The sequence below is a fragment of the Canis lupus genome, chromosome 7 (assembly GCF_003254725.2).
Source record: "Canis lupus dingo isolate Sandy chromosome 7, ASM325472v2, whole genome shotgun sequence".
NCBI lineage: Eukaryota > Metazoa > Chordata > Mammalia > Carnivora > Canidae > Canis > Canis lupus.
In genome coordinates this window covers 67,334,479-67,357,195 of record NC_064249.1, presented here as the reverse complement: position 1 = coordinate 67,357,195, position 22,717 = coordinate 67,334,479, and the positions used below count along the sequence as shown (strand labels likewise).

The following is a 22,717-nucleotide window of genomic DNA, read 5'->3' as shown; positions in this document are numbered from 1 at the left end:
AGAGAAATAATTTTCTTTGGAAGTTGAGAAGGCACAAGAAGATTGGTGGAGCACACTCAGGCAGGAGCCAAGGAGGGCGGGGCAGAGTCCAGGTCTTGCCATAGTGATGGTCTGCTTAGGATGCAGGCACCATCATCAGGGCTGGACACTTGCCTACAGCTACTAGACTCCCCTACCCCTAGACATCAGTCTTCTGCCACTGGATTCTCAATACCAGAGCCACCATGAATAATCAGAGTCACCTTTGTGTCACTCCCTCAAAATTCAAAATTCCAACCTGAAGCCTGGGAATAGTGGTATTCAGATCATAGGGCTACATTCCTGCTATCAGTAGAGGATTCATTCTCAGAGAAAAGGATCTTGAGTTCAACAGTACCCTCAAAAAGGTATCTACCTCATGCTATATTCTGCTAGGTGGAAGGCGTATGAGAAGATGCCATGCATCCTCCAGCTTAGAAACTGCTGACACAGGGATCCCTGGGTAGCTCAGCGGTTTAGCGCCTGCCTTCAGTCCAGGGTGTGATCCTGGAGTCCTGGGATCGAGTCCTGCATCGGGCTCCTTGCGTGGGGCCTGCTTCTCCCTCTGCCTGTGTCTTTGCCTCTCTCTCTCTCTCTATCCCCCTCTATCTCTCATGAATAAATAAATAAAATCTAAGAAAGAAAGAAAGAAAGAAAGAAAGAAAGAAAGAAAGAAAGAAAGAAAGAAAGAAAGAAACTGCTGACACAGACCTAAGTTGAGAGTGTGAAAGTTTAAAGTTATAGGTAAGGCTATCTAGGAACAGGCAGAGTGGGTATCAGGAGGAGCTGAAGCAGAAACTAGGGATTTTCCTAGGTATAACAGGTCTGGGACCAAACTGCGGGAGAACTAGAAAGAGCATAAGTTAGAGAAACCAACCAAGAGATGACCCCAAAGTAGATTCTAACCCAAAGATTACACTTCCAAAAAATAATCCTGGAGCTCGAGAGGCACATAGGGCGCAGGGTGGAATTCTATTTTAGACCAGGTAGCCACGTTTAGAAGCTGGAGAGAACAAAACAGAGCAGAAAGATGGGCTGGATTTGCTGAAGCTTATATATATAAGGTTGGCATTTGTAACATCTATTGATTGCAGGATGTATCCGTACACATCCAACGAATTGGTTCTCTTAGGCCTTGCCCAGTTGAGGGGAAGTAAAAAGTAGAATACACCAGCAGCAGTCCTGGAGGCAACAAAGAAAGGCATCAGGAGTGTTCAGAAATTGATGGGTTATATAGCACCTCTCCCTAAGCTTGGCACAACGAGCCTAATATTCAACGCTGAATACTTTCCATTTGCCTGATTTTCCAGATCTTTGTTAAGAGTGGTCCTTATATTCTTCCTGTTTGGGCCTACGAGCAGTTTTGACCAGGTGGAGGAGGCAGAGCTAACGTGCTGTAGGTAACTTCAGGCACTGAGTGGACATGAGAAGGTCCACAAGTCCAGTGGAAGGCATTTTGAGGGGGGTTGTAGTGGGATGGTAATTAGAGAGCAGAGACCAGTGCATGCGCCCATGTAGGACTGCAGGCTTTCTAGTTATCTGGAAAAGAAAATCACCATCACAGCCTCAGTAATGGAAGCAGCAGCAGCAGGTAGATTTATCCTACAAACATTTCCTGGCAAAAATCACATGTTCTAGAGTGAGACTGAATATGCCCCAGCTAAGCTTTGAATCTTTTAAACTTTCAGTTACTCAAAGCATTCAGGAAGCATTAACAAACTTGAATAAATGATGCCGTCACTTCTGTAGGGACTTAACATATTTCATTACTTTTGTTTCAAGCGTTCCCCTAGCTTCTTCACCCAGCAGACTCTCCCGGGGATTCCAAGACTTAGATCCCTTATCACTCCTTAACACATACATACCAGACCTCCATACTGTGTGGGAGGGACACGGGTACCCTTCATTTGTCTTCCTGGATGAACAGATTTTCACTTAAAAGCAATTTCTATCGTAACAAACTCAGCAAGACTTTAGGGATTCTCTTCCTCTCTTTTGTTGCTGTTGGTGGTGTTAGTGTGGGTTTTTGGTTGTTTTGTTGTTGGTGGTTTGCTTTGTCATTTTAAATACCCTTGGAAATAAGTGAGCCATTGAGTCTAAAAATTGGAGTCTCCAGGTTATTTACAGAGTAAAACTTGATATTGTGAGATGAATATTCCAAAATATAAAACAAGGAGTGAGATAACAAACAAAAAGAATATGAGGGTGGGCGGCCGCGATGGCCCAGCGGTTTGGCGCCGCCTTCAGCCCAGGGCACGATACTGGGGACCTGGGATCGAGTCCCACATCCGGCTCCCTGCATGGAGCCTACTTCTTAAATAAAAATAAAAACAAAATCTTTTTTTAAAAAATTTTTTTATTTATGATAGGCACACAGTGAGAGAGAGAGAGGCAGAGACACAGGCAGAGGGAGAAGCAGGCTCCATGCACCGGGAGCCCGACGTGGGATTCGATCCCGGGTCTCCAGGATCGCGCCCTGGGCCAAAGGCAGGCGCTAAACCACTGCGCCACCCAGGGATCCTTAAAAACAAAATCTTAAAAAAAAAAAAAAGACAACCTCTATACAGAACATCTTCAAAGCCAACTCATCCTTAAACTGGGGTAAATCAGTATGTTAGAGTTCACTGTTTTGAGGGTGTGAGTTTAGGACAACAAATGTTATCTGTATTTCATCTAGAAGACTAGAAAAGTAACAGCTCAAAAGCTTTTCTTTTCTTTTTTTAAATATTTATTTATTTATTTATTTATTTATGATAGAGAGAGAGTGAGAGAGAGAGAGAGGCAGAGACACAGGCAGAGGGAGAAGCAGGCTCCATGCAGGGAGTCCGACGCGGGACTCGATCCCGGGTCCCTGGGATCACACCCCGGGCTGAAGGTGGCGCTAAACTGCTGGGCCACCCGGGCTGCCCATCTTATTTTCTATTAAAAACAAACAAACAAAAAAAAGCGGACTATAAACCTGCATGAAAATGTTTAATCCCCAATACAGTTAAGGGGAAGTGAAATTCTAGTAGCTAAATCAAATTAAAGCACCATGCCACACTATGGGTACCTTTTTGGCAACGGGAACGCCTAGGCTCCCCTTTGCTTCATTTTAGTGAGCTGAAGAAGAAAAAAATCCAAACCTTTATATTCATTTCCTAAGTTCCTAGAATGCCAGAATTCTGACACATACGATTGTATTATTTATTTGTCAAAGAGGACTCCGAATCTCACTGAAAACCGCAAAGGAAACCAACAGACCCACACGAATGGTCCCGACAGCCCCACCGAGGAGGAAGTGCAGGGGGGAGTCAGGCTTCGGGTCGCACAGCGCGGCAGTGGCTTCGGCAGAAGAGCCTGCGGGCTCGGTCTGCTCCTTCCGGACCCTCTCCCTGTCCTCCAGCCTCCGGCCGCCGAGCACACGGGAAAGGTGCCCGGATTCCCCGAGCCGAGTTCTCGCCGGGGCTGCCGCACTTTCGGGGGCGCAGCCGTCCGGCAGGGTATGCACACCTGTCCCCCCGGGGGAGGCTGCCGGGGCATCAGCCGAGGCCACCGCTCCCCGGAGCTCGCCAGGAGAACCCGGCTCCGGTTCCCCTCCCGGCAAGGCTGGCTCGACCAACAGTCAACAGGAAGCTCCCGCGCTGGGACAGGATCCCCGGCTCGGAAGGAGGCCAGACGCGAGCGTCTCTGGACGGCGACCAGGCCGGCGAAGAGCGCCTAGTGACGCGCCCCCGGGCTCACGCGGCGGGGCTGAGGTCTCCCCACCAGCGACGAGGGGTGCGGAAGCCTCGTCCCAGAAGGCACGCACTCAAGCCCGTCCTCCCCACGCACACAAAGCCCGAAGCCCTCGGCACGACGGCGCGGGGCAAAGGGAACCCAGAAAGAGGGGGCGGGAGCCTCGCCCTCACTCCACCTCCCGGGGCCGGTAGTCCGCGGCCGCAGCGGCCGCGCTCCGCCTCCTCACGCCCCCTCAGCCCGCGCCGCCTCGGGAATCCGCCCCGGACCCCGCCGCCATGTTGGGTCCGGATAAGTGACCCGGACTCGCGGCCGACCGGGACGGCGTGCGGGGGGGGGGGGAGGGGGACGGCCCGCGGCCCACAGCCGCCGAGCGCGCCGGCGCCGGAAGGCGGGGGGCGCGGCGTGAGTTCCGGTGAGCGGGCCGGCCGCGCGCGCAGGTAGCCGCCCCCCCGCCCCGCCCCCGCCCCCGCCCGCGTCCCCGCCCCCGCCCCGCCCCCGCCGCGGAGGGGCGGAGCCGGGAGTGAGGGCGGGCGCCGCGCGGAGTGGAGGTGGAGAGTGAGGCCGAAGGGTGGGGGAGCCCGGGAATTCCCTCCTCCTGAAGCGGCGAGTGCGGGGCGGCTGTGCCGTCGTCGCTGCGGCCGGGCGCTCGGGACGAGGAGGTGGAGGAGGGAGAGGGCCCCGCGGGCCTCGCCTCCGCCCACCGCCCCCTCCTCGCCGCCCCGGGCCGCGGTAGCGGCGACTCATGAGAGCGCGGCTGGAGGGCAGGTAAGGACCCGGCTGGGCCCCCCCGGGCGGAGGCGGCCGACCCCGGCCCGGGCAGCGCTAGGCCCCGGCGCCCGCCCGCCCGCGCGCCCCCGCGCCCGCGCCCCGAGGCGCCGGCGCTCCCCGCCCCGGCAGGCTCGGAGTCGGGAAGTTGGGGAGAAAGTTCTCCCCTCCCCCGTCCCGGCCGGCCCGGCGGGCGTGTCTCCTTCCCGGCGCTACCTGCTCGCCCCCCTGACTCGGTCTCCGCCCCGTCCCGTCGTTCCCGGGCCCGCCCAGGTCCGACCGCAGGTCCTGGGAGCGGTGCGCTACCTCCCGGCGGTGCCCGGGGGCGAGGTCGCTGGTGGCTCCCGCGGCCGCCGGCGGGGCCGGGAGCCGCAGCCCGGTTCTGTCCCGGAGCCGGAGGGTCCCCGTGGTAAGACGCCGGGTGGCAACTGTGCTGGGAGAGCGGACGTGGGCGTGTGTGGGGGCGAGGGGGGGAGCCTCTCGCTTTGCTTGGTTTGATTGAAAACCGCAACATGTTTAAAGTTTTCCTTTGTTTTGGGTTGGGGGTTGGGAAGGATGCCATTCAGCGTCCGCTCTTACAGTGTTCTGCCGCTCCACCTCCCATTGGGTTCGCTTCTCTGTCCACATGGTGCAGGAAATTTTGGTTTAAAGTGTGTTTTCCTTCTTGGTAATCGCTTCCAGCTTTTGCTTCATTGGGCATGGGGTTAGCGTCGTTTTCGGAAGCCCTTTGGAAACCAAGTCCGGTGTAGGGATGGATGGCTTTGATTTTTGCCTTCTGATGAGTGGCAAATAAGTCCAGGGCAGGGACTGCTTTAATTTTTGTTTTGTGGTGGGTGGGACACAGCATAGTTCGGATTTGGTTGAATTACTTTCTGCGTGATTAGTTGAAACAGGCGTGGAATAACCCACGGTCTAGCAATCTATAAATCGTTAAGGAAACGAGACGTCTCTAGTGGAATCGCAACTTGATGTTCATGCCATTAGGTACGTGTGTTTCATGGTGTGCTTTCACATACATGATTTGACATGTACATGCATAAGATTGTGGTATACGTGTGTCTTCATAACTCTAGGATTGCGGTGCCAACGGTATCTCGATAATTCTGAGTATTTGTGAAACATCCTGGTAAATGTCTAAAGTTACGGACTAAGGAAGATACTACTAAATGGGTACATGTGACTGTGTACTTAAAGCATAGTACCTGGTGAATCTAATAACTAGGGCAGTGGCTCACGGTGGACAGAAAACATTTTGAATGGGCAGGTAACGAAGGAGTGTCATGTAGGAGAACGAGGATTTTGTGTGCGTCACACGTATATATATATATATTTCGTACATTCTGTAAGAAAGTTTTATTTCACTTCAGTCATACATCTGCTTTGTTTTACTGATATGTGAGACCACTGTCATCGTTGACATTTAAGAAAAGGAAGTCTAATTATTGTAAATTTTGGACATTACCCAAACCTCAGTGGCGATTTTGAATGCTGGTTGACCAATTCATAGGGTCTTAAGATTGAAAAATAAAACGAAACACTTGCCTTTGATTCGAATCTAAATACAAGACCATTCGTATCCATGTTTCCAGAATAAAAGAAAAAAAAGCTTTTAAAATATGTACTCTCGTATAACCACCATAACGTTATAATAGCTTTTAATTTTGCAGTATGTTTTTGCTGACTTCATAAACCACAAAATTGACTCCTTTCTAGTCTACTGAAAGCGAAATTATGACTTTGACCCGTCTTCCTGCGATAGGTGGAATTTGTCTTATGACTGAAGTATAATATTAATATATGGGTGGAGTTTTCTTTTTTTTTAATTCAGGAAAATCTCAAGCTAAAAAAAATCAATGTCCATGCAAATAGATCTCCTTCATGATATGTAATGTTGAAAGAATAAATGTTACAGGCTAATAGCAACAATGCAGTATTAAGTGAAATATTACCAACCTGTGGTATAAGGTTTATTTATACAAAGTCCAAATTTGCATCTTTTTAGGCAGTAAATTTGTTAACGTGAGTAATTTTTCTTTATAAACGTGTTTAACTCGATGTAGTGTTCAGTGTAGTTGTCATTTATCCTTTTAGCATTATATTAAAAAGAGGTACAAACTTAGTTACAAAATAGGTCAGAAGAATGTAAGGTACAGCATAGGGAATATAGTCAATATTCTTGTAATAACTTTGTATGGTGACAGGTGGTAATTAGACTTAGGAGGGAATTGTTTCATAATATAGAAAATATCAAATCACTATGATGTACAGTTGAAGCTCGTAGGATGTTGTATGTCATTTGTACTTCAATTTTAAAAAGCACCTAATATCAAAAAGCACTACTAAGCTCTGGTATCTGGGAATACAAACTTGGGAAATAAAAGTATAATTAAAAAAAAAAACCTGCAAGGAAGTGATTTCTGTACAAGTAAAGATATGGGAGGTGGGAGGAAGTTGTGATTGGGACCCAGATTCTGTAGTGGTTACAAAGTTTTAACCTGCTGGTGGTTCCAATGGTTTTTTTTTTTTTTTTTTTTTTTTTTTAAGAAGACTGTGTAATGTACTATATAAGGTGCTTGGGTAAAGAACTTAACATTTAGTGACTGCCTTTAGAACACTGGGCTGTCCTTTGCAAACAGGATTAGCCTTATTAAATCATAATCGTCATATTTTAGCTAGTGTTTATCGCTACTTTGACATATAAATAATACATTATGTTAATGTTTTGAGGGAAGACAAACCAGATATTACTAACTTTAAATCCTCTTTAGTTTAATTGTGAATGATAAATATTAAGTAGTCAAAATGTGTATTAAACTAATGGATACTATTTTGTCAGTAAAATACAGCTTATTTTTCATAAAATTATATAAGTGACAAAATTATGTAAATGCGACAAAATCGCATCAAGGTAATAAGTCTTTTAACCATTTTTGTTTTCTTTTTTTAAAAGATTTTATATATTTGAGAGAGAGCATGGGCACACTGGAGCACAAGCTGTGGGGAGGGGCAAAGGGAGAGGGAGAAGCAGACTCCCCACTGAGCAGGGAGTCAGGAGTGGGAGTCGGAGTGGAGGAGTGGAGTCGGAATCCAGTTGAGTTCCAGCTCCATCCCAGAACCTGATCATGACCTGAACCGAAGGCAGACACTTAACCAACTGAGCCACCCAAGCACTCCCCATTTTCTGTTTTCTCTAACAGTAATTCTTTGGATGAGTAATTTTGGCCTGAGTTTTGATATTCTTAAGGATGTCATGAAATTCTCAGCATAATAAGTTTTCGTTTACTTAAGCTTTGTGAAGATGTGCCATATGGCACCTAACAGAAGAGTATGTTTTGTTTCAAGAAAGCGAATTGACAGTATGGTGTTGGAGTTTCAAAAATTCTGGGAATCATTGTATTATGCTACTTGCTTTATGTAATGGATTGCTTGCTGTTTTAGATGTTGATTTTATTGCTTTGCGTTGTTGCAATGTAGAGTTAAAGAAGAGATCACATCTCTGCCAGATTCTTATAGGAACTTTCAGTCATGTTATAAAGGTGATGTTTGTGGCACTGGCTTTGTTATATGAATATTTACAGGAAGTTTTAGTTAAGATCTTCCATTGTTCAGACCTCTACATGGTTTAGGTCACCTTCAGTTCAGATTTAAACCGGTCTATTATACAAATCCAGAGTTCTTCCAGAGAAGTATAACTGCTTTTCTTTAAAGGTAATAATCTGTGCCTATTAAATTATCTTGGTAATCTTATTGGATGTAGTGTGTATGGCAGTTTGTGTGCGGCAGTTTGTAGGGTATGTATTATCGCTTTTCTTCCTCTCAGCTGCTCCAGTGCCACAATTAGGCTGAGTATTGCTCAGCTGCAGCTGCTGGGTGATTATGAACCATCCAGCTCCTGTCTAAACTCAGAGGCAGATTTAGCAAAAGGAGCTATAGTAACAGCACAGGGTGAAAGAGAAGAGCCGGTGCTGCTGCCAATATCATTTTAGCATGTTTCTGTGCCAAGGAATTGTTGGCTGCAGCAGCACTACTGTTGTCTTGGAACTAGCAGACTTGATGGCAACATATCCTGGTCTGGATTGAGTTTACCTGATGTTTCTCTTTAAAATCTTGAAGCTCACTACAGGAAAGAGAGAGAATCCTATAATTTCAAAGTACAGGATGTTACTGATGGCCTGAATTACCAGCCTCAGTGCCCAGGATAGGAGCACCCTTCAGTTTCCCTGGTTTGAGGGCATATATGGGGCTCCCTGAAGTTTATACCGTATACTCCATGCTGCTTTAAGCTGTATCACATAGAAGTGCTGCTGCAATTACTTTTTGTGGGGTGGCAGGAGAGCTTATATGCAGGTTCTTTGGACATCCTACTTTCTCCCAGGAAGTGGAAGACCCTCAAAGGGGAACTATTTCTAGAACTAGTGGCACACAGTATATCCCCCGTGTCTGCCTGAATTTTGCAAATAGGAGCCCTAGATTCTTTTTTGTTGTTGTTGTTGTTGTTCTGTATTCCTGAAGTATGAGAAGATGGACATCAACAAACGCAGATACATTATCAGCTGTATATGGCAAGCCCCAGACTGGAAGGTGCCATAGTCAAATTGTGCTGCTCCTGAAATGTTACTCATTTTATAAACATGCTAAACAAAGAGCAGCAGCATCTTGTCCTCTCTTTTACCATGACTGTCAGAAAATCTACAGAGACAATCCTTTTGCTGATTCCAGGCTTTGGAACTTCTTTTGGGGTTGGCTAATTTGGGATGGGTAATCGGGAGCATTGGGAGAATCCGTGCTTGAACCTGTATAGCCAGAAGGAAGGAAGAGGTACGGAAGACTGAACTTCTGAATATTAACAAGCACACATTGTCATTGTGTTGCATACTTAGTAAAACACTGGCATATTGGCTCTTATCTTTGTGCTCCTACAAAACTCCTCCAGTATGAAAGCACATTCTCCTTACATTATGATGATTTCTTTCTATGACTGTGATATACGTGGCAAGGAACTGTTTTATATGAATAGTTGAGAACAGTCTCTAGTAGAATAAATGCTTAATAAATTTTGAGTTCTATACAGAGATGTAGTTCTGTGTGTATTTATGACTTTATAAATACACATATTTTGAAGATCTATCTCGGGGCACCTGGGTGGCTCAGCGGTTGAGCATCTGCCTTGGGCTCAGGGCGTGATCCCTAGTCCAGGGATCAAGTCCTGCATCGGGCTCCCTGTGAGGAGCCTGCTTCTCCCTCTGTCTGTCTCTACCTCTCTCTCTGTGTCTCTCAAGAATAAAAAAACAAAAACAAACAAAAAAAAAACCCTCTCTACTAAACTTTTATAAAACTTAGTGCTTTTTCATAAGCTATTATTAAATTCTTTAGATTTTTACACTCAAAGTTTTGTTTTAGAAAATGATTTTATAAAACTGTACACACTTGCAAATGTGAATTTAAAGGTCATTTTGCTATTCCTAATAAACTGGAAACTGTAGTTGAAGTTAAACTAGTCTTTAAAGATTTATTTCAAAGAAATGTTTTTTACTGTTTTAATGAATATAGAAAGCCCAAGCTATCCACCACAAAAAAAAAAAAAAAAAGGAAAGAAAGGAAAAGAAAACCTAGTTTTTTTTCTAAAATACATTTGTTATCCTATCGTGTTACTAATAGCAATCAATATTATAATCAAGGACAAAAAGAAAAAAGTCCTTATTTTCTTGATGTAATGCGTGTAAAAGAATGCAGAGTTTATAGGATATGTCTGCTGTTACTGTGGATGTGGGTAAAATCAGGAAGTACTGGAAGGAAAGGACTGACCACTGAAACTTAAAGATTGTCTGGTTGCAGCTTATGTTCTTAGTAGTGTGTAAACTCTAGATTTTCTTTTCTTTTTTTTTTTTAAAGATTTTATTTATTCATTCATGAGAGAGAGAGAGAGAGAGGCAGAGACACAGGGAGAGGGAGAAGCAGGCTCCATGCAGGGAGCCCGACGTGGACTCGATTCCAGGTCTCCAGGATCAGGCCCTGGACTGAAAGTGGCACTAAACCGCTGAGCCTCCTGGGTTGCCCATAAACTAGATTTTCTTAAACTAATTATGAAGGCTAGTAATGTCTCTAATTTTATTTATTTATTTATTTATTTATTTATTTATTTATTTATTTATTTATTTTTTAAGAGTTTATTTACTTATTCATGAGAGACACAGAGAGAGAGAGAAAGGCAGAGATACAGGCAGAGGGAGAAGCAGGCTCCAGGCAGGAAGCCCGATGTGGGACCCGATCCCAGGTCTCCAGGATCACGCCCTGGGCTGAAGGCAGGCGCTAAACCACTGAGCCACCCAGGGATCCCCTAATTTTTTTTTATAATGTAGCAGTTTGTTAGCATTAAGTAGAAATGGGAGTGAAGTGAAGTGGAGAAAGTTGGTAGCTTTTGCTGCATAATTTAATACTTATAATTGTTCTTTGGCAAGTTTATTTCTTACATTTGTTCTTATGCAATTAGTATTTTACAGATAAGGGCATTTTTGAAAGGAGCAGAGGAGGCAACAGGATATAAGGAAAGGACTACAAGGTAGAAGGCCATCTGGATTTTAATGCCACTAGGAACAATAAAAAGCTGTGTGGCCTTGGTTAGTTCAGTAAATTCCCTGCACCTCAGTTTCACCATTTGAAACAGGAGGTAGTTGGGCCAGATGGTTTTTAATATCCTTTCAGCCTTATATAAATATAAATGTGTGATTCTATTACAGTTTAAGTTTTTTAAAGCAAATTCTTTTTTTTTTAAGATTTATTTATTTATTTATTTATTTATTTATTTATTTATTTATTTATTTATTTATGATAGACATAGAGAGAGAGAGAGGCAGAGACACAGGAGGAGGGAGAAGCAGGCTCCATGCCGGGAGCCCGATGTGGGACTTGATCCCGGGATCCAGGATCGTGTCCTGGGCCAAAGGCAGGTGCTAAACTGCTGAGCCACCCAGGGATCCCCACAGTTGAAGTTTTTATATTGATAACATTTTAAGGAAACATTTCAGAATCTAGAATTTGGAATAAAATTAAATAATAGGTAAATAAGGGTTGTCGTAAAAGAACTGATCCATAGACTTGGCAGGGGACTTTTCTCTAGCAAAGGTAGTGTTATTTCATTAAGTGGATATTTATTATTATTATTATTATTATTTTAAAGATTTTATTTATTTATTCATGATAGAGAGAGAGAGGGAGGGAGGCAGAAACACAGGCAGAGGGAGAAGCAGGCTCCCTGACATGGGACTCAATCCAGGGACTCCAAGATCACGCCCTGGGCGCTTAAACCGTTGAGCCACCCAGGCTGCCCTAAGTGGATATTTATTAAACCAGTGGTGTAAAAAATACTGTGCTAGTTTTGATGTTACAAAAATGTTTGCAGCATGACTACATTGGGTGGGACTGGCTGAGATTATGAAACTGTTATAAATTTCATAGATTGGTAGATCTTTTTAGTGTGGTAATCCAGTACAACACTTCTCTGGTTTTTGATGGTATTAGTGTGTGATACCTCTGAAACTTTAATGAATCCTTTTGCACTAGATACGTGTAGCCTCAAGTAAACAGACTCAATTCTCTAGACAGGAAGACTTGATTTAATTTTCTAGACATTTCATTACAGATAGGTATGACATAAATGCAGGTTCACAATTCTTATATAGAAGTTTTACTGTAAGGTGCATTGGAAAATAAGGCCTTTAAAAAACATTTCAGATTTATTTTGCAGCAAAATTATAAAGATAAGGGCTTTATATTCATTGAGGTAGATGCGATGTCAGTTAACAAATAATTATTATTTGGATGATAGCTTTGCTGCATTATATCAGGAAAATAGCCACTATCATTAAAATATTAAAAATTTTTAATTGATAAAAAAGAGTAATTGTTCTGTAATTTTTTCTTTAACACATTTAGTTACTAGTTAGAACAAAATAAGCATAGACATTAGAAAATGGTTAGCTGTTTTAAGGTTTGCAAAAAAGATTTTTAAAAAAAGGAAAAGGAAAAAGCCACTAAAATTCTAAGTAGATGTGTTCTCAAAGTTTGTCAGTTGGGTCTTTGAAAATCAAAATCTTTTCCCAGAAGGTCTTTTCGGGGAGGTTAGCCTTTTTGGTTAGATTTCCAGGCAGACCATTCGAGTTTATAAGAATTTGACATTTAATAGTGTTTCATTGGTAAATGTGTTCTGATTGATTTTCAGGTTTTTGTTTTTTTTTTTTAAACCAGAGCTCTTAACATCTGAAATGTTTGGTCTACTAAATGTTCTGATTAACGGGAGGTGATCCCATTGCCTTGCCAGTTACCTTCTCACCTTCCCTGCTCTTCACCATTTAAAAATCATTGTTATGAGTTTCTTATTAGGATGCCAGGACCCTCCCAGTGAGGCCTTGCTGTTAAGCTGAATTTAAGAAGGGGGGGGGGGGGGGGGAGATCTGCCTTAGTTCTCTCACCTGCTTGCTCTAGGCACTTTAAGCCTATCTCCTACTCTATACCTGTAGGACATGTGAAAAATGGGAAAGCTTCAAAAGATTGGAAATGAGAAATAGAAATGAAGAAAGTAGAAAAAGACTTGGGAAAATGAGGAATGAATCTAATGTGGAAGTTTGTCCCTTTTTCTTTTTTCTGTTTCCCACCCGTTTACTTGTCATAGGCATTAAGAAGGAAGAAAACCTGTTTTATAGCAGATGGTATGCTCCACTTGTAGTTCATATGTATTATCACGGTTAGGTATTTGAAATACCTTTTCAAAAAAAAAATTGTGAATGAGATAGTTATTTATTACATGTGAAGAAACTAAGGATCAGAAAATATATGTAGGGCAGCCCCGGTGGCTTAGAGGTTTAGTGCCGCCTTCAGCCCAGGACATGATCCTGGAGACCCGGGATTGAATCCCATGTCAGGCTCCCCACACGGAGCCTGCTTCTCCCCCTGCCTGTATCTCTGCACCCCCACCCCCTGTGTCTCTAATAAATAAATAAAATCTTAAAAAAAAAAAAAAGAAAGTATATGTAGTTTGCTAAGGTCACATGACTAGTGATGACTAGTGGAACTGAATTTATCTGACAATAAGCCTGTTCCCTATAAGACAACTTCCTTAGGGATAAAGAGAATGATGGAAAGGAGGATTTCTTTTTCCTTCTTCCTTAAACTGTACATTTTTGTTGGGGCTGAGAATTTTCAACCACTTACAGTTTTCTTTTTAGTTGAAGTAGCTTTGTGATACATATTTCATAATGGCATCAAGGTCAGATATTATATGAACTGAAAAAGATGTATTATTACACTAAACTGTAGTAAATGCTTTCTTTTTGTAGATTTGGCTTTGTCATGAAAAATTGTTATACTAATTCCAAAGCATTCTTTATCTTTTAATAATAAGATGTTCAGGCCAGATTAACAAAGAGACAATGTTTGGATTATGTTGAGGTGAGTGAGTTACATGCATATATCTGGTTGCAGGTAGAGCTAAGAAAAATAGTCTTTTGGCAGGGCTACCTTCCAGTGACAACCTTCGAAGGGAAAAATGAATTCTCCGTGGAAGAGTAGTTGTTTTTGCCACAGAAGGGGAGAGAAAGTAACCTATCAGTTAAAAAAGTTAGACATCTATATGGAAATATGCTATTTGGTTGTAGAAACGGGTAGAATATTTGAAAGTTGTGGATGAAGATGATACCTTTTTTTGTTTTTAAAGTAAGCGCTGTGGTGAACACCCTCATGACTCCAAGATCAAGAGTTGCATGATTTACTGACTGAGCCAGCCAGCTAGGTGCCCCCTGAGATGGTATCTTCTTATTTAACATGTTAGTACAGAAGCAAACTAATTATGATGGAAAATGTCAAATATCCCAGCACCTTCTGGAAGTTTGCTTTTTTGCAAGCAGATCATGTAAAAATAAAATTTCATGTTTTAGGTGGTAAAAGAAGCTATAAAAGTATTTGCTGTTTTGAACTTAATTATGGCCAGTAGAAAAAAGTTATATGAAAATTATAGAAAGAACTCTTGGAGTAGAGACCATTTTGTCCTGGGTTTATATTAAAAGTAACAGGAAAAGTAGTTCTGGACTTCAAGAAGATGTATGCCCTGGGCTTTAGGAAATGTATGAAAACCAGTAAGAGTCTGTGATTTCAGATTCTGACACACGGTATACCACCTAAAAGGATGAAAAGTCTAAAAATGCCCCAAACTTTTTATATGAAGAGCTTGAGAAGCACTCTATGTGGGAGCGGGTCAGAAAAGAATTGTGGATTGTATCTGCATTTATGTAGTCAGTCCTTTTAGTGATTGAGAAATGATAGTAATTAGCAATATCGAAGAATTTGGTAGGAATAGTGGCAGGTTATGATGGAGCTAAAGCCCTACCCCCATCTCACCTCATTACTCCTCACTCCCTTAGCTTCTCCTGCTGGGATTTTTTTTTTTTTTTTCCTGCTGGGATTTTTTTTTTTTTTTTTTTTTTTTAAATAACCAGAACTTAAGTCAGAAGGAGGAACTCATGATAAAGGTCAAATAGAGAAGAAGGTCAAGAACCTCTTAGGATATTGTCAGAAGATGAATAGGATTTTTAGAATGATTGATACGTAGAAGAAAAAAAATGACAATGTAGATGATTCTTAGAGATAAATTCAAAGCTAGAAGGAAGCCACAGATGCACAACTTAGGGAAGGTGACATAATAGATAACAGGAAATGCCTAGCATGTCTTCTTTTTATCTCCTGACTTCTGTAACAAGAGGATGCCCTTTAAAGTAGAAAAGCTAGGAACACCTGGGTAGCTCAGTGGTTGAGCATCTGCCTTTGGCTCAGGGCGTGATCTTGGAGTCTCAGGATCAAGTCCCACATCAAGCTTCCTGCATGAAGCCTACTTCTGCCTCTGCCTGTGTTTCTGCCCCTCTCTCTGTGTCTCTCATGAATAAGTAAATAAAATCTTTAAAAAAAATTAGAAAAGAGAATAAGAAAGTAGATAATGGCTAAGGGGCATCTAGCTTCTAGGTCCAGAAGAATTCTGTGTGAGTGTCCTGAAAGACATTTCTGATATTCTGAGGCCTCCATAATAGAGAAATCACGGAGACAGGTAGATGTTTCAAAAAAAAAAAAAAAAACAAAAACAAAAAACACATTAAACAATACCTTAAATGAGGTTTGTTTACTTTCAGGTCTGTTTCTGGGCTTTCATTCTTTCCCAAATATTGTTTATTCTTGTGCCAATACCACATACATGAATGATGAGGACCATGAAAACAGCATCAAGAAGAGCAGTTAATGTTCATTGAGTATTGCCTGCATGCCAGTCACAGTGATAAATACTGGATATTTTAAGTAATTCACTTCTGACAAAACTCTGAGTTAAGTATTTTTCTTTTGAAAATCTGACTTAAGTATTCTGACATTTAGTAATTTTATTTAATGAAAGGATTTTAAAAAATACATAATCCTGCACAAATTTGTGTTTCATCATTGTCCACAGGCTGTGCTATTCTTTGCATCTTTCCAGTTTTAGTATATATGCTCCCAAAGTGAGCACTGAGTTTCTTTTTTTTAGAGACATTTATTTATTTGAGAGAAAGAGAGCATGCACACATGTGCAGAGGGAGAGAGAAAAAAATTTTTTAAAGATTTTATCTATTCATGAGAGACAGAGAGAGAGGCAGGCAGAGACATAGGCAGAGGGAGAAGCAGGCTTCATGCAGGGAGCCCGACGTGGGACTTCATCCTGGGACTGTGGGATCAGGCCCTGAGCCAAAGGCAGATGCTCAACCGCTGAGCCATCCAGGCGTCCCAGAGAGAGAAAATCTTGAGCAGACTCCCTGCTGAGTATGGAACCAGTCATGAGACTCAAACTCAGGATCCTGAGATCACGACCTGAGTCAAAATCAAGTCAGGTGCATACTGACTGAGCCATCCAGGTGCCCTGAGTTAGTGTTCTTAATATCTGTATTTTTACAGATGAAGATATAAAGCTGTGAGAAGTTACTTTTTTTTTTTTTTTTTAAGTAAGCTCCTCATTCAGCATGGAGTTCAATGTGGTGCTTGAACTCACAAGCCTGAGATCAAGAGTTGAGGTGAAGGGCAGCCCCCGTGGCGCAGTAGTTTAGTGCCACCTGCAGCCTGGGGTGTGATCCTGGAGACCCGGGTCGAGTCCCACGTTGGGCTCTCTGCATGGGGCCTGCTTCTCCCTCTGCGTCTCCGCCTCCCTGCCCCCTCCCCCCCCCCCCCCCCCCCGTGTGTCTCTATGAATAAATAAATGAAATCTTTAAAAAAAAAGAGTTGAGGTGAAGAGTCCATAGCTTAACTAAGCAACCCCAGGCACCCAAGAAGTTACATTTACTCCTGTACAAGCTAGGCATTCCCACCCCCTCCACTTGAAAAACAGTTGTGAATATCACGTTTTATTATTACCCTTAAGTAATACCCTTTAGCCTTTATTTCCTAAATGCAGGGATGTTTTCTTAACTGCAATACAATGATTAAATTTAGAGATTTTAACAAAGCTATTTTATAATTATCCAATATACAGTTGTAGGTTGAATTGTGTTCTCCCAAAAATAGTTTTGTTTTGGGGATCCCTGGGTGGCTCAGCAGTTTAGTGCCTACCTTCGGCCCAGGGTGTGATTCTGAAGTCCCAGGATCGAGTCCCACATCAGGCTTCCTGCCTGGAGCCTGCTTCTCCCTCTGCCAGTGTCTCTGCCTCTCTCTCTCTCTTTGTGTCCCTCATGAATAAATAAATAAAATCTTAAAAAAGAAAACAAAACTTTTTTTTTTAAGATTAAGCTTATTCATGAGGGACACAAAGAAGCAGAGATACAGGCAGAGGGAGAAGTAGGCTCCAGGCAGGGAGCCTGATGTGGGACTCGATCTCGGACCTCGGGATCACACCTGCAGATGCTCAGCTACTGAGCCACCGAGGCGTCCCTGTCCTTATTCATTTTTTTAAAGAGATTTTATTTGAAAAAGAGAGACCACATGTGAGAGAGGGGAGGGGCAGAGGGAGAGAGAGAAGCAGACTCCCCACTGAGTGGGGGAGCCCATGGGACTCAATCCCAGGACCCCGAGATGATGACCTAAGCCGAAATCAACCTTAACCAACTTAAGGTTGATTATCCAACTGAGCCACCCAGGCACCCCTGTGCTTATTCATTTTGATGCTCAAATTTATTGTTTTTGGTCAGCAAGATCTTCAAGATGGCTGCATGTACTTTTGATATATTCCCATCATTTTCTGAGTACTACTTTATTTTTTTGGTGTGAGATGTCTCAGGCTCATCTTGTACTTACCTTGCTCTGACTGTTTACTCAAGAAGCATTGATTCCTTTTAGCAGGTATCTGTGGTTTTGAATGGTTTGTTTTTAAAGTGTATTTTTATAATTGGCTGTTTTTAGTATATAAAAGCTATTTATATATATATATTTTGTAATTGTATATAGAATTTTGTATAGAAATTTTGTAATTGCTGTAAGTATTTTGTAATTGGTTTATATAAATCTCTTGTTTATGGGGCACCTGGATAGCTTAGTTGGTTAAGCATCTGCCTTCGGCTTAGATCATGATCCTGGGATCAAGCTCCACATCCGGCTCCCTGCCCTGCAAGGGGCCTGCTTCTCCCTTTTCTCTGCTTACTACTCCCCTTGCTTGTGCTCTCTCTGTCAAATAAAATCTTAAAAAAAAAAAATATGTTTTTGATGGTACTTCATTTAATTTTTCTAGTTTTTTTTCCATATAAATAATCATTATGCATAAATAATTATTCTGACCCAACTCATTTCTAATATCCATCTTATTTGGTATGTTATCTAATTGCATTGTTTAGTACTTTCAGAACAGGTCAAAGTATTATTATAAATTTAGTAAGACTGTTTCTAGGGTTTGCCATTAAGCCATGATGCCAGAGTTTTTTGAGCTTTAGCTCTAGATATATAATAGAAGGATTCTTATATATATATATTTTAAAGATTTTATTTATTCATTGAGAAGAGAGAGAGAGAGAGAGAGAGAGAGAGAGAGAGAGAAAGAAGGAGCAGGGGGAGGGGCAGAAGCAAGGAGCTTCAGGGATCGTGACCCGAGCTGAAGGCAGATGCTTAACTGACTGAGCTACCCATTCTAGGATTTTTCTATTTCAGTGTTATGTTATGTTTTATCTTACTAAGTAGGAGTGGATACTGACTTAATTTTTTAATTTATTTTGAAATAGATAACTTTTCTTATTTTTTAATACTATGAATTATGAATAGACATCCTAATACAAAACTGTCCTTATGGGGATCCTTGGGTGGCTCAGTGGTTTGGTGCCTGCCTTCAGCCTAGGGCGTGATCTTGGGGTCCCACGATCGAGTCCCACTTCAGGCTCTGTGCGTGGAGCCTGCTTCTCTCTCTGCCTGTGTCTCTGCCTCTCTCTCTCTCTCTGTGTCTCTCATGAATAAATAAATAAAATCTTAAAAAAAAAACCTATTCTTAGATTCTGAGAATAAACTACATATTTTTTTAGTAGAGAAGCATACAACAGTGGTTATGAGCACTGTCCAGTATAGTAGTGAAAGGGGGAAAAAAAACAAGCTGAAGGAGAACTCTGTTTCCCCTGTACAGTACCCACAGAATACTCTGGTTAACAGACATATGGGTTTTTTCCCATACCAGCTAATTTAACCAACACCAGCTGGGTGTTCTTTAGTTCAATTCTGACACTATTTACCTGGAGTTAGCATTAGATCCCACAGATTAAAAGCTCAGTTTTTCAAGACTGCTCCCTTACCCTCAATCTCAAGTGCCAGTTGCAAATAATGGATTCTCAGATTGCCCACAGCTTCTATCCAACAAGGTTATGAATTGGGAGTTCCGGCAACTCCCTCCTCAGGTTTGATAATTTGCTAGAATGGCTAACAGATCTCTGGAAAACAGTTGATTTACGAGATTAATGGTTTATTACAAAAGAATACAACTCAGGAACCACCAGGTGGAGGAGATGCATAAGGCAAAGCATGTGGGAAAGGGCATGAATTTCCAGGAAAGCCACCCTTCTAGCACCTCCCCATGTTCACCAACCTGGAAGGTCTTTGAGCCCTTTCAGTTAGGATTTTTATGGACTCTTCTTTACATAGAAATAGCTGGTTAAATTACTGACTGTTGGTTATTAGCTTAACCTCCAGCTTCTTTTCCCTTCCATGAAATGAGAGTGTACGGTGGGCTGAAAGTCCTAACCACCTAATCATGCATGGTTGGTCCTCTGGTGACCAGCCCCCTACCCTTAGGGGCTTTCCAGAAATCACCATATTAACATAAACTCAGATGTGGTTGAAAGAGACTTATTATGAGGATCAAAAGGTGTTCCTTTTACCACTTAGGAAATGCCAAGGGTTTTTAGGAGTTCTATGTCAGCTCCTTGGCTCTAGCATTCTTCTGGCACCTATTTTTCTGGGTTATGAGTGGTTGGGAAGCAGGTATTTTGATAACCCAGAATATCTGTTGAAACAGTACTACAACCAAGAAAATTGCATTCACTAAAAGACAAATGGCCTCTACTTATCTGTTAGGTTAAACCTTTATATCAAAAGGTTAGAAAAATTGAAGGACCAGTTAGATATGTTTTAAGATGAGAGAGTAGAAAAGCTACATTATTTTATTATTTGCGCTGCATTTTCAGGGCTGTCCTAGACTCTAAATCTGAAAAACAAAACATTGTTGACCAAAAACATCAGTGATCAAATATGGTGGGAGAGGAGAGAATGCTGCTGCTGGTCCTTGGTGGTTATAGAATACAAGGGATTTTCAGTGCAGTTACTTCTCGGGAAGACTAATTAGCTAGTGACTAAGTAGTACTTATATTTGCTAGCTATGCAAGAAAGGATTCCTGAGCATAGGAAGAGAGAGATCTACCTCACTGAGAACCTCTTCACTAGATCTTGCCCTTGTTCCCCCAATTTTTTGGCTCTATCAGTATTTGGCTATCAGCAAAAAGATACGGAAGCTTTTTCTTGAATGCTTTGGAAGAGATTAAAGAGCATAGGATTAATTTATTCATGTGTCAGAAAATTTAATTTACCCATGAAATACTGTTTTAATGTTTTTTGGAAAAGGTTTGAAGTATTTTCATACTTGTTGATTTCTTTAGGTTCTCTGTCTTTGAGCTAATTTTATTAATTTCTATATGTCTAGATAGTCATCCTTTTCATCTAGTTAAAATTTTATTAGCAGGGTGTTATACAAAGTTCCCTTTTGTAGTCTTCAAATCCTCAAAGGCTTTAGCACTCTTCTTAGACCTAATACTATGTTTTTTGTTTTGTTTTTTGATAAGATTAAATCTAGCAATGTATTTCACTGATTTTTATTTGTAAACCATATGTATTTGAATTTTTTATTATAATAGTGAAAGAACAGAAAAAAGAAAAGTTAATGAATTAGAAACAACAGGAAATTTCATTATGATTTACAAATACTCCTTTTTGGGTTTTTTTTTTCTGGCTTTTGTTTTTTAATTCCTTTTTGGTAGCAAATGTGTAAGGCTATGAATTTTGCTCTGAATATAGCCTTTACTGCAGCTCACTTATGAGGTAGAAAGTTGTTATTCTTTTTATTTTATAACTTAGTCTGTTTCTTCTTCTTCTTCTTCTTCTTCTTCTTCTTTTTTTATAATAGAGAGAGAGAGAGGCAGAGACATAGGCAGAGGGAGAAGCAGGCTCCATGCACCAGGACCCCGACGTGGGATTCGATCCTGGGTCTCCAGGATCACGCCCTGGGCCAAAGGCAGGCGCCAAACCGCTGCGCCACCCAGGGATCCCCTGTTTCTTCTTTGACACAAGTGTTGGATCATGAAAAAACTTTTATACTCATTTAGGAAAACTTGGGGACTTTTTTTTTTTTTAATGTTTACACCTAATGTGGAGCTGGAACTCATGACCCTAAGACCAAGAATTGCATGCTCTATCAACTGAACTAGTCAGGTGCCCCAAACAGAACATTCTTGTGTTATCATTTCCTTAAGTTTTATAGCATGTATTCTGTTGTCAATACGCAATAAATGATAAAAACATCAAAAAATTGTTCCAGTCAGAAGTAATGTATTCATGTATATATGGATGATTTAAATAGATTTAAGTATCTATTCTCCAAACCAGAAATACTATAAAATGTGGGCCATAATTATATGACAAATGTTGATATAATTATTAAGTTAAGCAAACTTTTTTACATACTTGCTCTGAGCAAGCAAATACTGCTAATATGTTAAGATTCTGGTAATAGCATAAAGTAGTTATTGGAGAGTAAAAAAAATTCTTAGTTGGAAACTTCCACTCTTCTGAGAAACTTTGAAAATCAAACATGTTTTATTTTTTATTTTTATTTATTTTTGTTAAGATTTTGTTTATTCATGAGAGACACACAAGAGAGAGGCAGAGACACAGACATAGACAGAGGGAGAAGCAGGCACTTTGCAGAGAGCCGGATGCAGGACTGGATCCCCAGACCCCGGGATCACAACCTGAGCCAAAGGCAGATGCTCAACTGCTGAGCCACCCAGGCGTCCCAAACATGTTTTTTTAATAAGACTTTAGAAAATGTTTTATATTCACATAGTTTTACATGTCTTTAAAAAATGCTATCAGGATCCAATAGTACAGAGGTAAGGAATAGTTCAGAAATATTGTACCAAGATTTTGGCTTTAATTCTTAAAGTTATGCTAAGGAACTCAAAATTGAGAATAAGTGATCATTCTTAGCTCAGGGTAAAAGGCTTATCATACAATATGAAGGTAGAAGGAATGAAAACATCAGGTTTTCTTTAATTGAGAACTTGATCTTTTAATGCAACAGCTTTATCAGACTAGAACATTCACACAATTTCCACAGTAATTTTTTACTTCACACTATTTCCACAGTAATTTTTTACTTCAGAAAGTAAAAGTAGGCAACTTCATATTCTTTGGAGATTCAAATTATAGATGGAATGAAGTTCTTCAGAACATATGTCAAGCAGATATATTTGTTTTTATGATACAGATACAGTCCATGGAGCTCAATTATTTAAAAATTTGATATGTATCAAATTATTTTTTTCCCCATAAAATTTAATTCATTCAAGTATCTATAATATTTCTTTTTTTAATCTATAATATTTCTACATGGAAATAATAGCTGTTGCTAAGTAATAAGCAGTGCAAAAACTAATATTATCAATTGCTTTTGCCACCTTGAATTGATAAGATGATG

General features: G+C 41.3%; 1 protein-coding gene and 1 non-coding gene across 3 annotated transcripts in view; one reads left to right on the top strand and one right to left on the bottom strand.

The window, feature by feature from the left end:
* Nucleotides 1-4,259: 4,259 nt before the first annotated feature.
* The window catches only part of YES1 (YES proto-oncogene 1, Src family tyrosine kinase), a 65,563-nt gene continuing 47,105 nt past the window's right edge, over nt 4,260-22,717 (top strand). The window contains exon 1 of one of the 2 annotated variants that reach the window (XM_025429373.3): nt 4,260-4,503. The gene's annotated coding sequence lies outside the window, so the exon portion shown is untranslated. Of the gene's footprint in view, nt 4,504-4,799; nt 4,913-22,717 lie in introns of those variants that run through there. The other variant, XM_035718798.2, reaches the window with a different exon arrangement.
* On the bottom strand, nt 15,939-16,042 carry LOC112648970 (U6 spliceosomal RNA). Its single transcript, XR_003129405.1, has one exon. It is a non-coding gene; the product is annotated as a U6 spliceosomal RNA (small nuclear RNA).